General features: G+C 48.3%; 1 long non-coding RNA gene across 2 annotated transcripts in view; it reads right to left on the bottom strand.

Annotated features, from left to right (window-relative positions):
* LOC123333967 overlaps window positions 1-12,612 on the bottom strand; it is a 30,446-nt gene that overhangs the window by 10,596 nt on the left and 7,238 nt on the right. For both annotated transcript variants that reach the window (XR_006551594.2, XR_006551595.2), the window contains one exon: window positions 1,663-1,738. This is a non-coding gene — a long non-coding RNA (uncharacterized LOC123333967). The remainder of the gene's footprint in view (window positions 1-1,662; window positions 1,739-12,612) is intronic.

A 12,612-nucleotide genomic window follows, 5' to 3' on the forward strand; every position in this document is an offset into this window, starting at 1 on the left:
CTTCCTTCCCCCATGCATCCTTATCCTGGGCAAAATGGACCACTCCTTCCTACATCCCCCAAATCTCTGGCTTCTAGTTTAGCTCCTGTCACTCTGAATTATCTGAGTTTGTTTACCCATGCATCTCCCCTGCCCTCGTGTCTTATTTATCTTTGTAGCCCTTGAAACTATCACACACTCCAGCACATAATACATTTCTAATAGATGCTCCATGAAACCATGATAACAAACCAGCCAGGGGCGGAGAATGCAGAGAGGAAAACATACTGCCTTTGGAGCCAGACCTGAACTGAATCTTAGCTAAACATACTTACTAGCTTGCTTGAGCAAGTTATTAGTAATTTACTGCACCCGGCCTTTGTCAAGTGCAAGGTCCACTGCACTCTCACAGCACGATGCTCAGCACCTGCAGGGATCTCTGCCTTCCCCTTCAGGTGGTCGTGGGTGAGGTTCAGGCCACGTGTGAGGGCCTTGGCCCCAAGGGCTGCACCAGGGAGTATGCAGGTCTGACTGCCGTAACACCTTCCCAGCCAGAGTATACACTCTGGATATGCTGGAAGAGAGAGACTGTGAACCCTAACTCTCCCAGGCCTCCCAGACCTTAAGTTCCAGTCCCCAGTGTCTATGAGATCCCAAACTCCGCTGAACATCTTCCTGTGCTGACCTTCAACCCTCGCTGGTGCCTTTGGCAGCCCCCAGCTTCACAGGTCCCTCATCATGTCTGGAGCTTTCTCTGGTGGTCTGGGGTCCCTGGATATAACCAGGATCCTCTACACTGCTCCACCGCTCTCCCTTCCCGAATACCTCCAAGTAGTCCTGGGGCCTGTCTGTCACCAAGAACCCTCTCTGCTGGCTCTCCAGACTCCCCAGGTCCCTCCTCTCCGATCCTCTCCATCTCCGCCAAGCTCTAACCCTGCACCATCTGGCCGCGCGGCCAGCCGGCTGGCACAGGGGCTCGAGCTGCTGCAGGATTCCTTCCGCTGCCCTGCCATCACCGCTGCCCTACCAGCTCTTTCCTTTGCCGGGTTGAAATTCGCTTTAACAGCACATTCAGCCTGAGCAGACTTCTGGCAGCACAGACGTTCCCCAAGTACCCACAGCAGGGGAGAGAAGCGGAAGAGAATTGGGGAGGACAAACTGATCTGACCTGGTGTGCTCCTCACAGGGCCCCAGGTCTTTGCCCAGGACCTGGTAGCCCTCCCCACCCAAGACTTCTTATCAAGGTCCAGCCCAGATGCCCCACATTGCTCTCTCCCCTGGGACTCCCTCTGTCACTCCAGCCAGAAGAGAGCTCTCTCATCTGAGGTCTTGGAGGATGCACATGGCTCTGGGCTTGACTGCTTCTCCTCTGTGGTCCTAGCCACCTTAGAACCCTTATCTCCTTGAGGGGAGATATTTGGTGTATGGTTTGATATTTGGTGTATGGACTGAATTGGGCCCCCTCAAAACTCATATGTTGTAGTCCTACCCACAATGTGACTATATTTGCAGACAGAGTCTTGAAAGAAGTCATTAAGGTCAAAGGAGGTCATAAGGGTGAAGCCCTAATCCAACAGGACTAGTGTCCTCGGAAGAAGACACACCAGAGACACCTCCCACCCCCACTTCCCCATGTGAGCCCAGAGGAAAGGCCGTGCGAAGGCATGGCGAAAAGACAGTCACCTGCAAGCCAGGAAGAGGAACCTCACCAGAAACCGACGCTGCTGGCACCTTGATCTTGGACTTCCAGCCTCCAGAACTGTGAAAAAATAAATTTGCATTGTTTATGCTGCCCAGTCTGTGGTTTTTGTTATGGCAGCTTAAGCAGGTTAATACCTCCAGGAACTCAGGGAAAGGGTTCTAGGAAGGGAACATCAACAGGCAAGCCATCCCACACATGCCCATGAGCCCTTCCTGTCATCAGTTCAGCTGCTCACAGGAGGGCAGAGGGACCAGCCCCAGTTGCTAGGAGCCCAGCCAGAGGGAGGACCTGAGGCTGCCCCTACACCCCAGCCTTGAGGAGGCTGTGGTTAAATGTCCCCATCACGGGGCTAGGAACTTATAGAAAAGAAGGGGACAGAAGACCTGAGCTCCTCCGACAAACCAGCAGACCCTTTGCTGGGCTCAGCACCCATCTGCAGATGGAATCCCCAAACCACCTTTCCAGAGAAGTGTGCTTCCCCCAAGTTTTGGACCAGGCAACTGAGGCTTGGAGAGATCAAGCAACTCACCCAGGTTGACCTTGGCACAACGATGGAGGGGGATGAAAAGTCACAGCCTCAGAGAGGCTAAGGCTCTTCCAAGCACATCCACCTGATGATATAGTGAGGAACACGTGGGATTTCAACGACAGACCTGGAACCCCGTCTGTGTTTTTGTGAGGAGTCCACTGTTTCTGAGTTTAAGAGAATTCTTCCCCTGCCAGAGCTGCTGGCCTGGGCCCAGGCCTCCAGACAAAGAGAGTGAGTAATTCCATTTTAAAGGTGAAAAATGCTTCCGTTGCAATTATCACACAGTGTATCAAAGCAGTGGGCATGGTTTCCAGAAACAGAGGGAGGGGGTGGCTACTGTGCCCGCAGAGTGATCAGAGCAGAGCCCTGGCATCGGTGGGGCTGTGCCAACCCTGCCCCCCTCCCAGCCTGGTGACCAACTAAACAGCAGGTTTGGAGAAGATGGCGATCAGGTGTTTGACTATTGAAAATCAGACTTGAGGGTCTTCTGTTTGATTCTTCTCAGATACAAAAGGAGACGACTGATGTGAGGGGAGGGTAAGGGGTAGATACTTAATGCCAAGCAGTGCGCATTCTCATAGTGCTCCCCTATGTGGGGGGGGAAGGGGGGCATGTGGTGTGTGAGAGACAGAGGCCCTCCCTAGGGTCCTCCTTGTCCAAAAGGCAGAATACCAGGATTGTGGAATTTTCTGCTGAATCTCTGCAGCAACTGGGCCAGGTTAGACTGAATTATGGGCTGGAGAGACCATGGCAGAGCCCCCGTCACTCCTTTCTGCCTTTTGACTTTGTTTCCATCTCCCCCAACACCTTTCAGGCCTGCTCTGCCCCACTCCAGGCCTGGGCCAGCCCTCCCTGCTTCCCAAGGAAAGAATATTAGGGGAGAGGCACTTCCCTGGTGCTCCAGTGGTTAAAAGCCCACTGCCAATGCAGGGGACATGGATTTGATCCCTAGTCTGGGAAGATCCCACACCCTCCAGAGCAGCTAAGCCTGTGAACCACAACTACTGAGCCCAGACTCTAGAGCCCGGGAGCCGCAACTACTGAGCCCCCATGGAGCCCATGCGCTGCAGCCAGAGAAGCTACAGTAACAAGAAGCCAGCGCGCAGCAACCGGGGAGCAGCTCTGCTCGCCACGACTACAGAAAGCCGGCACAGTGACGAAGACCCAGTGCAGCCAAAAATAAGTAAGTCAATGAAATTACCAAAAAATGCTTACGACAAAAAATACATAAAAAGAATATTACGGGAGGTTGTAACTGAGCCAGTGATTATGTGGCTGGTGTGGGAAAGGCCTGCCAGGGAGCTGTGCTGGCCCCACCTGCAGAGGGCTCTCAGGAGAGGTCAGCAGCCCATAGACAGGCAGCTGCTTCAGCGGCCCGGCCCTGTGACAGTCTCAAGGTCCCGGGTCTTTGCACTCTTGCTCGGCCTGCTTGGGACACCTTCTCTAGACCTTGAAGGGCTATTCCTTCCCACCTGGTCTGTGGGTTACCGTGTCTGTCACGTCCTGGGAAGCAGCCTTCCACAGCAACTTCTGTGAGTGTTAGTCACTCACTCGTGTCTGACTCTTTGTGATCTCATGGACTGTAGCCCGCCAGGCTCCTTTGTGTAGGAGAATTATCCCAGCAAGAATCCTGGAGTGGGTTGCCATTCCCTTCTCCAGGGGATCTTCCCGACCCAAGGATCGAACCCAGGTCTCACACACTGCATGCAGCTTCTTTACCATTTGAGCCACCAGGGAAGCCACGTCTACTGTATATCTAAAACCCTGCACTACCATCTTATTATTGTCTCGTGATCTGAAATTATCTCTCTGGTTTGCTACAGACTTCCTCTCCTCTCCCCTCAGGAGAATGCAGGCTCCCGGAGGGCAAGGGCTGTGCACTTCTTGCTGCTGCATTTCCATTACCTAGGCTCCCTAACACATCCTGGGAGAGTTCAGCTCTGTTGAACTGGCCAACTGGATGAATCTCCACTTCTTATTATTACCCTATTGATAAAATAAATAAAACAATGGAACCCGAATACAACAGCCTTTTCCAGTCCATGAAGCCTTGCATGAGTCACAGCACATTTTCTGCATTCAGTGGCTTAGTCTGGGTTATCCCTGTTTTACATGTGAGGCAACTGAGGCCCAGGGAGCCTGCGGATTTGCCCCAGGTCACAGGGCTGGAAGGTGGTGGAATGGGGGCTCCAACAGACCCAACTTCTATTCTCCTTCCACAGCACCCTAGTCTCCTCTTCCTCTGACACGCTCACCCACACAGGCACAGGTGTCCAGGGAGAAGAAAAGTCTGCACCGTGACAGAGGCAGTCCTGCGATTGTTTGCAAGGAGACAGACACGTGTGGGACTGCAGGAGAGTGGCCTATGAAGGGAACGATTGCACAGTGAGGAGGTAGGGAGGTGCCAATATGAGCCACCTCTGCCCAGAAGGGCTTTTCTTTAAACTGAATTATAGTTGATTTACGATGTTGTGATAGTTGTTAGTTTCTGGTGTGCAGCAAAGGATTTGGTCCCTCTCCTGCCTCTCTCTATATATATACAATTTTTTAATGGACTGTCTTTTATTAATTTACCATTAAATAGCTTTCAGTTAACACAAGAACATAGAGGTAACATTACAATTGCATTGTTATAAACTTAAAAGGCTTACGTATTTGTTTCATTACCAGGGAAATATACTGGAACTAGGTTCCCCACAGATGATGCTAGACAGCTACTAGTCCTTTTATTTTGGTCTTATTAATAGAAATATAACTTAATGAGATCGTAAGCATAGGCCTCTTCATAGTTTCATAGGAGTCAGAAGTTTTGCTTTCGATACTAAATAATATCTGGAAAACATGCTCACTTTAGTGTTTTTTTGAGAAGTTCTAAGAACTGGCCCAGATTCGTGTGATAGTCATTCTTTAAGCTGTAGTCACTGTGGGCCTTGAGGAATAACTCTTCCAAAGAATGGAAAAGGCACATGTATATTTTCTTTTTATACTTCTTCCATATAGTTTATTACAGGATATTGAGTAGAGTTCCCTGTGCCATACCGTAAGCGCTTGTTGGTAATCTACTTTATATATGCTGCTGCTAAGTCACTTCAGTCATGTCCAACTCTGTGCGACCCCATAGATGGCAGCCCACCAGGCTCCCCCATCCCTGGGATTCTCCAGGTGAGAACACTGGAGTGGGTTGCCATTTCCTTCTCCAATGCATGAAAGTGAAAAGTGAAAATGAAGTTGCTCAGTCGTGTCCAACCCTCAGCGACCCCATGGACTGCAGCCCACCAGGCTCCTCCGTCCATGGGATTTTCCAGGCAAGAGTACTGGACTGGGGTGCCATTGCCTTCTCCTACTTTATATATAGTTGTGTGTATCTGTTAATCCCAAACTCCTAATTTATCCCCTCACCTCCTTTCCCCTTTGGAAAGCCATAAGCTTGTTTTCTGTCTGTGAGTCTGTTTCTCTTTTCTAAATATGTTTATTGGTATCATATCTTAGATTCTACATATAAGTTCTATCATATAGTATTTGTCTTCCTCTTTCTGACTTACTTTACTTAGTATGATGATCTGTAGGTTCACCCATGTTGCTGTAAATGGCATTATTTCATTCTTTTTATGGTTGAGTAGTATTCTATTGTGTATATATGTATATACCACATTTTCTTTATCCATTCACCTGCCAATGGACATTTAGGTCACTTCCATGTCTTGGGTATTGTAAATAATGCTGCTTTGAACATTGAGGTACATGTATCTCTTTCAATTAGTTTTCGCTTTCTTCAGGTATATGCCCAGGAGTGGGATTGCTGGATCATATGGTAATTCTATTTGTAGTTTCTTAAGGAATCTCCTCACTGTTTTCCACAGCAGTTGCACCAATTTACTCTCCCACCAACAGTGTGGGAGGTTTCTCTTTTCACCACACCTCTTCCCGCATTTGTTGTTTGTGGCCTTTTTTTGGTAGCTTTTTAATGATGGTCATTCTGAGCAGCGTGAGGTGGCACCACATTCCGTTTCTTTATGGCTGCACTGGGTTTTCGTTGCTGCACACAGGCTTTCTCTCATTACACGGAGCAGGGCGTTACTCTCCAGTTGCAGTGCCTGAGCTTCTCCTTGCCGTGGCTTATCTTGTTGCAGGGCATGGGCTCTAGGGTGTGCCCGCTTCAGTGGCTGGTGGCGTGCAGGTTCCGTAGCCGTGGCTCTTTGGCTCTATAGCGCAGGCTCAGTAGCTGTGGTACACAGGTTTAGTCCCCTCGTGGCACGTGGAATCTTCCTCAAGCAATGATCAGACTAGTGTCCCCTGCATTGGCAGGCAGATTCTTAACCCCTGGACCACCAGGGAAGTCCTCATTGTAGTTTTGATTTGCCTTTCTCTAATAATTAGAGATATTGAGCATCTTTCCATGTATGGAAGGGTTCTTTTTAATTCTCTAAAAGCGAATTCTCCTTGTAAAAATGTTCTCAGCATGTTAATATGTGTTATTGACTAGCTCTGACAGAACAGCATTTTTCCAGGCACTGAGAATGCAAATAAATAAGAGAAGATTTCCACCTTGGAGTGGAAAAGAATGAAGAAAAGAAACTTGGAAACCTGTCTCTTCTGCCATTGACTCATTGTTTCTTTTTTTTTTTTTCTCTCCTACCCAATTGTGTAGGGATCTTTTTCTCATAGCTTTTGTTAGATAAGAGATCTTCTGCCAGCTTTCAACTGGTATTCTGTAAGAATTGTTCCACATGAAGATGTAATCTCTATGTGTTTTTTGGGGGAGGTGAACCCCACATCCTTCTACTCGGCCATCTTGATCTCTACCTGATTCATTGTTGACTTGAGGAAGTCAGACGCTCTTTCAGCCCACTATACTATATTAAAAAGTCAGGAATGGATCTAATTTACTAGTGTCAATATGAATATTACATTTGCAAAAGGCCTCATAACTTTCAAAAAATTGTAAATATAATTATTATGTATATTACACTATAGAGGAAGTTTTTTTCACAGCTTCATAAGAACGAGAAACAACTTTACTAGGCCTGGTTCATTACAAATTCATGTACTAATTCTGTAGTGAAACTTCGATTTAGAAACCCAGCCAGACACATGCAGACCCATGGGGAAAAGGGGCTGTTGAGGCAGTGTTCACAGTCTCTCATTCTTAGCATGCTTCTTGGTTACTTGCTGGTTTGCAATAAGCAGTAAGAGGGATTAAAAGGTTAATATGCCATGGGTGCTTCTCTTCACCCAGACATGAGCTCCAAAAGAATAGGTTGTTGAGTTTTTATTTACTTTTGCATGCCTAGCCCCTAGCATGTTTGGTATACGGTAGGCAAGAGAATATGTGTTGACTAAATAGATACAGCAAGAGTAACTATAAAGTCAAATCTTTGGTCCTGTAGACGCCTAGAATGGTTCAGAGAAAAGGCATCATGTGAAATCTGAAATATCACCACTCCTTTCCATAGCATCGTGGGAGCGTGTCATGATCACTCGTGATGTCAGCCAAGTGCATTCTGCTGGATGAAAAACTGCATTCAAAGACACTGTGGTTCTGCAAATGAGTCCATGTTTTGAGCTGAAATTGCAGCAAAGCATAGGTTACTAAAAGGGTAGAGTTTTTGACTGGTAGTTAGGAAAGTTTCCTGGACTCTGGTTTCTTACAGCTTGAATATTCTGGTCTTCACAGGGAAATTTCATAGTGGGCCCTTTGGTTCTAGTGAGAGTTAAAGGCTTAAAAAGTCAGCTCTTTTTCCGCTCCCCTGGGGTATCTTTAACATGAAATCATTCAATGGGAAAGCAGAGAGGCAGGGCCCACTCATCCGTGTGGGGTGATGTCCCTAACTCCCTGGCACCTGTATTGGCTAGTAGTTGAGGTCCCAAGCCAGATCACCTGGTTCTAATGCCCACTTCCTGACCACGTGACCTTGGGCAAGTCACTTAACCTTCCTAAGTCTCAGATTCCCTGTCTGTGAAGGAAGATGATCAGAACATCTGCTTTGTGGGTCTGTATTAAAGCTATGCGAGTCCACGCCTGTAAAGCACTTAGCACAGTGCTTGCTCACGGCAAACACTCAAGACGTGGTGACTCTAATAGCCCTCCCCACCCATGTGCCTAGAGGTCCCAAGTTGGAAGCTCTCGTTGTGTGACTGAAGCTAAGTCTCTTGACCTTGATCTCAGTTTTCTCACCTGTAAAATGGTGCCAGGTAATTCTCAAATAAGACAAATCCTGCCCTTGACAGTTTGTATCAAATAAGTGATTATATAAGGTAATGGTGGGTCAATGGTAAGGTCTGGACTCAGGGCAGGATGATAAACACACATGCACACACACCAGCTTTGCTCCCTGAATGCAGATGGTAGGAAAGAAAGATGTGTGTATAATCCAGTTTGTATTATCCTTGCTATATTGGACACAGATCTCTTCAGAGTCCCTCCATTACTACCTTCTTCCCAAAAACCCTGGTCTGGAACTTGCTATAAAGGACAAGATGTTGTTCCTTATACTTTCTAGCACCAAGATAGAGACACAGGGACTTCCCTGGTGATCCAGTGGCTAAGACTCTGTGCTCCCTATACCAGGGACCCAGGTTTGATCCCTGGTCAGGGAACTAGATTCCACATGCCACAACTAAGAGTTTGCATGCTATAACTAAAAAAAGATCCCAAAAAACTCCTGCATGCTGCAACTAAGAGCTGGCACAGCCAAATAAATAAATAATTTTTTTTAAAAAAAGAAAGAGAAGGAGACAGCATTTATTTGGCTTCTTTGGATTTGTTGTGATGTGACCCAGAAGGCTGCCAGTTTCAAGTGAGTCCCAGAGCAAGACAGGCCCCTGCAGCAGGTCCAGGCTATAAATAACCTGTCCCACCTCTTGGGCCTTAGGATCCAGCCTGGGCAATAGTGCCAGAAGTCCCTGTGGTGGATAAGGATGCTGAGCGGAAAGCTCTGATGGGGAACTGCAGCACATACCCAGGGGTTCTGGAACAAAGTCATGCCCTCTATGACAAAGAATTACAGCTGAAAAACAGCTGTTGGTTCGATATTGGGCCTTACTAGAGACTGAGTGCCTGACCAATGGGCACCGAGTGACCATTCAACCTGAACTGCCTATTCATAAAGCTGAATGATATCTGACCCATGAGTCCTAAAGCTGGACAGGCAAAACAACTAATCCATTTGGCAATGGGCATGATACCTCTGGACCAGGCTTGAACTGGTAAACTGTATGAGCATGTGGTCCAAGACCGCCAATTTCCTGCCTCTATGGCTACTGCTTCTTCTTGAACCTCATCTATGACCTCATGCATGCATGTTAAATTGCCTCAGTCGTGTCCGACTCTGTGCGACCCTATGGACTGGAGCCTGCCAGGCTCCAGTCCATGGGATTCCCCAGGCATGGATACTGGAGTGGGTTGCCATGCCCTCCTCCAGGGGATCTTCCCAACCCAGGGATCGAACTGGTGTCTCTTACATCTACCTGCATTAGTAGGCATGTTCTTTACCACTAGCGCCACCCGGGAAGCCCTTGTGACCACACAGGGGTTCCCTTGTAACCAGCTGACAGATGTGCCAGGATGACCAGTTGGCACTAGCAGCATCAGTATGGTCTCACACAGAGTGTCCCTGACGAAGAGTGCTAAAGGGAAATCCTCCCAAGGGTCAGAGCTGCAACATACATCAGTCGTCCACTTTGTGTATAGGGAAAGATGGTCCAGAGTAAGAATGGGCATGGACTACTAGGGAGTGGCAAATGACTTGGTTAGTTGGTCAGGAATATCTGGAACAACTCTGAGTACTTCCATGACTGGTGATGGGGCTTCCCAGGTGGCTCAGTGATAAAGAATCCACCTGCCAACGCAAGAGATACAGGAAATGACGGTTCAATCCCTGGATCAGGAAGAGCCCCTGGAGGAGCAAACGGCAACCCATTCCAGTATTCTTGCCTGGAGAAGTCCACGGATAGAGGATCCTGGCAGGCTGCAGTCCATGAGGTCGCAAAGAGCTGGATACGACTGAGTGACTAAGCATGCGCACACACCTAGTGATGCCTGTTACTGAATAGCTATACCAACCAACAAGGGCAGGGCCACTAGGGCATCTACACCTTTGGGGAATGAAGGTCTGAATCACCCCACCAGAAAACAATCCAGACCAGATGAAACGCTAAGTGAAGGTGAGGGCATCTAGAAGGAGTAGCAGAGGAGGGAGATAATGACTGTCAAGCAGAGTTTTTGGATTAGTCACAGCCATGAGGATTGTAGCTTTTTTCATGAATCCTCTCACGTCAGTCTTTGAGAAAGACACCCTTGACCTCCACCTGGAAGGGGGCTATGTGATTGATTGTAGCTTCCTTCTTGGAGAGTAAGGATGTCTCTATTTGTGCAGAACAAACATAAGCCCTATCTGGGGAGTATAAGATCTGTACATAATGAGAAGGCACGAGGGGTAGACTGTGTGGGACCCAAAAATCACACACATCCTTAGATTCTGTTCATTGACTCCTTGGCTGCCTGCCTCCCAAACCCCTTCCACTTTTATCAGAGCCCTTTTTTGTGACCTGAGCTGACAGGAGTCCAAGCTGAAGTCCTAGGATTGCATGGTCTTTACACCTCACTTGTTGAACCTATCTCCTGAGTCACCCCTCCATTTCTGGTTAATATGAAACACCACACCATGGACCATGGATCTGGCTTCCAGAGTGGATACCAAGGGACAGGGCACGAGGTCTCTAAGTTCCTGTGAGATCATCTTGACCAACAGGAAGTGGGAAGCATGAGCAAAAATAAGTTCCTCCTCCTTTCTCCCCTCTGTGGGTTACTCTGTGTGTGTGTGTGTGTGTGTTAGTTGATCAGAAGTGTCTAACTCTCTGAGACCCCATGGACTGCAGCCCACCAGGCTCCTCTGTCCATGGAATTCTGCAGGCAAGAATACTGGAGTGGGTTCCCATTCCTTTCTCCAGAGGATCTTCCTCACCCGGGGTTACTCTAAGAGGGGGTTTCATCTTGTGCCCTGTCTGGAGAAAGTCCTCAAGTGAAAATGCTTGTCAAGCAGGCGGATGTTTCTCTTTTCAGCTCATTTTGAGGATCTTATCTCAAGACGTCAAGAGGACGGAAATGATTTGCCAACAGGTTCCTAAGGGAGATCGGGGTGGCTTAGTGGTATGGGCTGGCACTATGAGAGCCCACCTCAGAGGCTCCTAATCTAGCCATGTGTGTACGTGTGTGTGTGTGTGTATACAGGGTTGGGACATCAGAAGAGGGGACTGAGCTGAGCTGTGGAGGATGAGCAGGGTTGAAGAAGTTGGGGAAAGGTATTTGTAGAAGAAGGACGAGCACGTTCAACTTCATGGAAGAAGGAAATGCGGTGGAGCAGTGGCTGTGTGGTTGGAGCGGAAGCTGGCTCAGGGGCTGCCTGCTAAGGTTTACCTAGCTGGAGGGTGCCAGACCCAGAGTGCATGCTGCCTTGCACCCAAGAAGGACTCTGGAGTCCTGATTTAGCCTGCAGAGCTACTTCCCTAGCACCTCTGAGAAGTAAAGATGACCCCCAGCATCACTGCTGGCCCAGTCACACCCACACTCCAAGGCCTTGCCTCCTCCTGAGCTGCCTGATCCCTCTTCCCTTCCTTTAAAACCACTGCCTTCGGGAATTTCCTGGCATCCCAGTGGCTGAGACTCTAAGCTCCCAATGCAGGAGGCTCCGGTTCCATCCTGGCCAGTCACCTAGATCCCACATGCCGCTACAAAGAGTTTGCATGCCCCAACTCAAGACCCCATGTGCCGCAACAAAGACGATCCCGCATGCTATAGCTGAGACCTGGTGCAGCCAAATGAATAAATATTAAAACAGAACAAAACAAAAAAACCTGTTGCCTTAGCCTTGATCCCATCCTTTTTCTGGGACTCTCAGCACCAAGAACAGTGCCTGGCACATAGTCACGGACTGTTGGCCTAAATCACGGTGAAGTTAGTCAAAGAAGATCTAGTTTTTAGTCTCAGTTCTGCCACGAACACCTGAGACACTGAAAGACCCAAGCCAAGGCACGTAACTTCTCTGAGCTTCAGTTTACCCATCTGGAAAATGGAGATAATGTTCCCCCATCTCCCCTTCATTAGTGAGGATCATAAGACAGAAACGGGACTGGTCCTCTAGGGTGGCAGGAGATGCAAGCCCACTGCAGATCAAGACATCAGCCTGGGAGTCATCAATAACAACTGCTGATAGTTTTGCTGTTGATAATGACCTGCTTACTTGAAGGAAATCCCCTCTCCCTTTCTCCAGGATGGTTGGTCTTGTCCTAACCCAGTTCCATGACCTGCCTGAAGATGAAGCCAGGCTTCCTCCTCCATACCCCCTTGTCTCACAGGTTTCCTAAGACCTCAGAAGGTCCTTCAAAAGTCTGACCCACATTCTTC

This window comes from Bubalus bubalis, chromosome 6 (genome assembly GCF_019923935.1).
Source record: "Bubalus bubalis isolate 160015118507 breed Murrah chromosome 6, NDDB_SH_1, whole genome shotgun sequence".
Classification (NCBI taxonomy): Eukaryota; Metazoa; Chordata; class Mammalia; order Artiodactyla; family Bovidae; genus Bubalus; species Bubalus bubalis.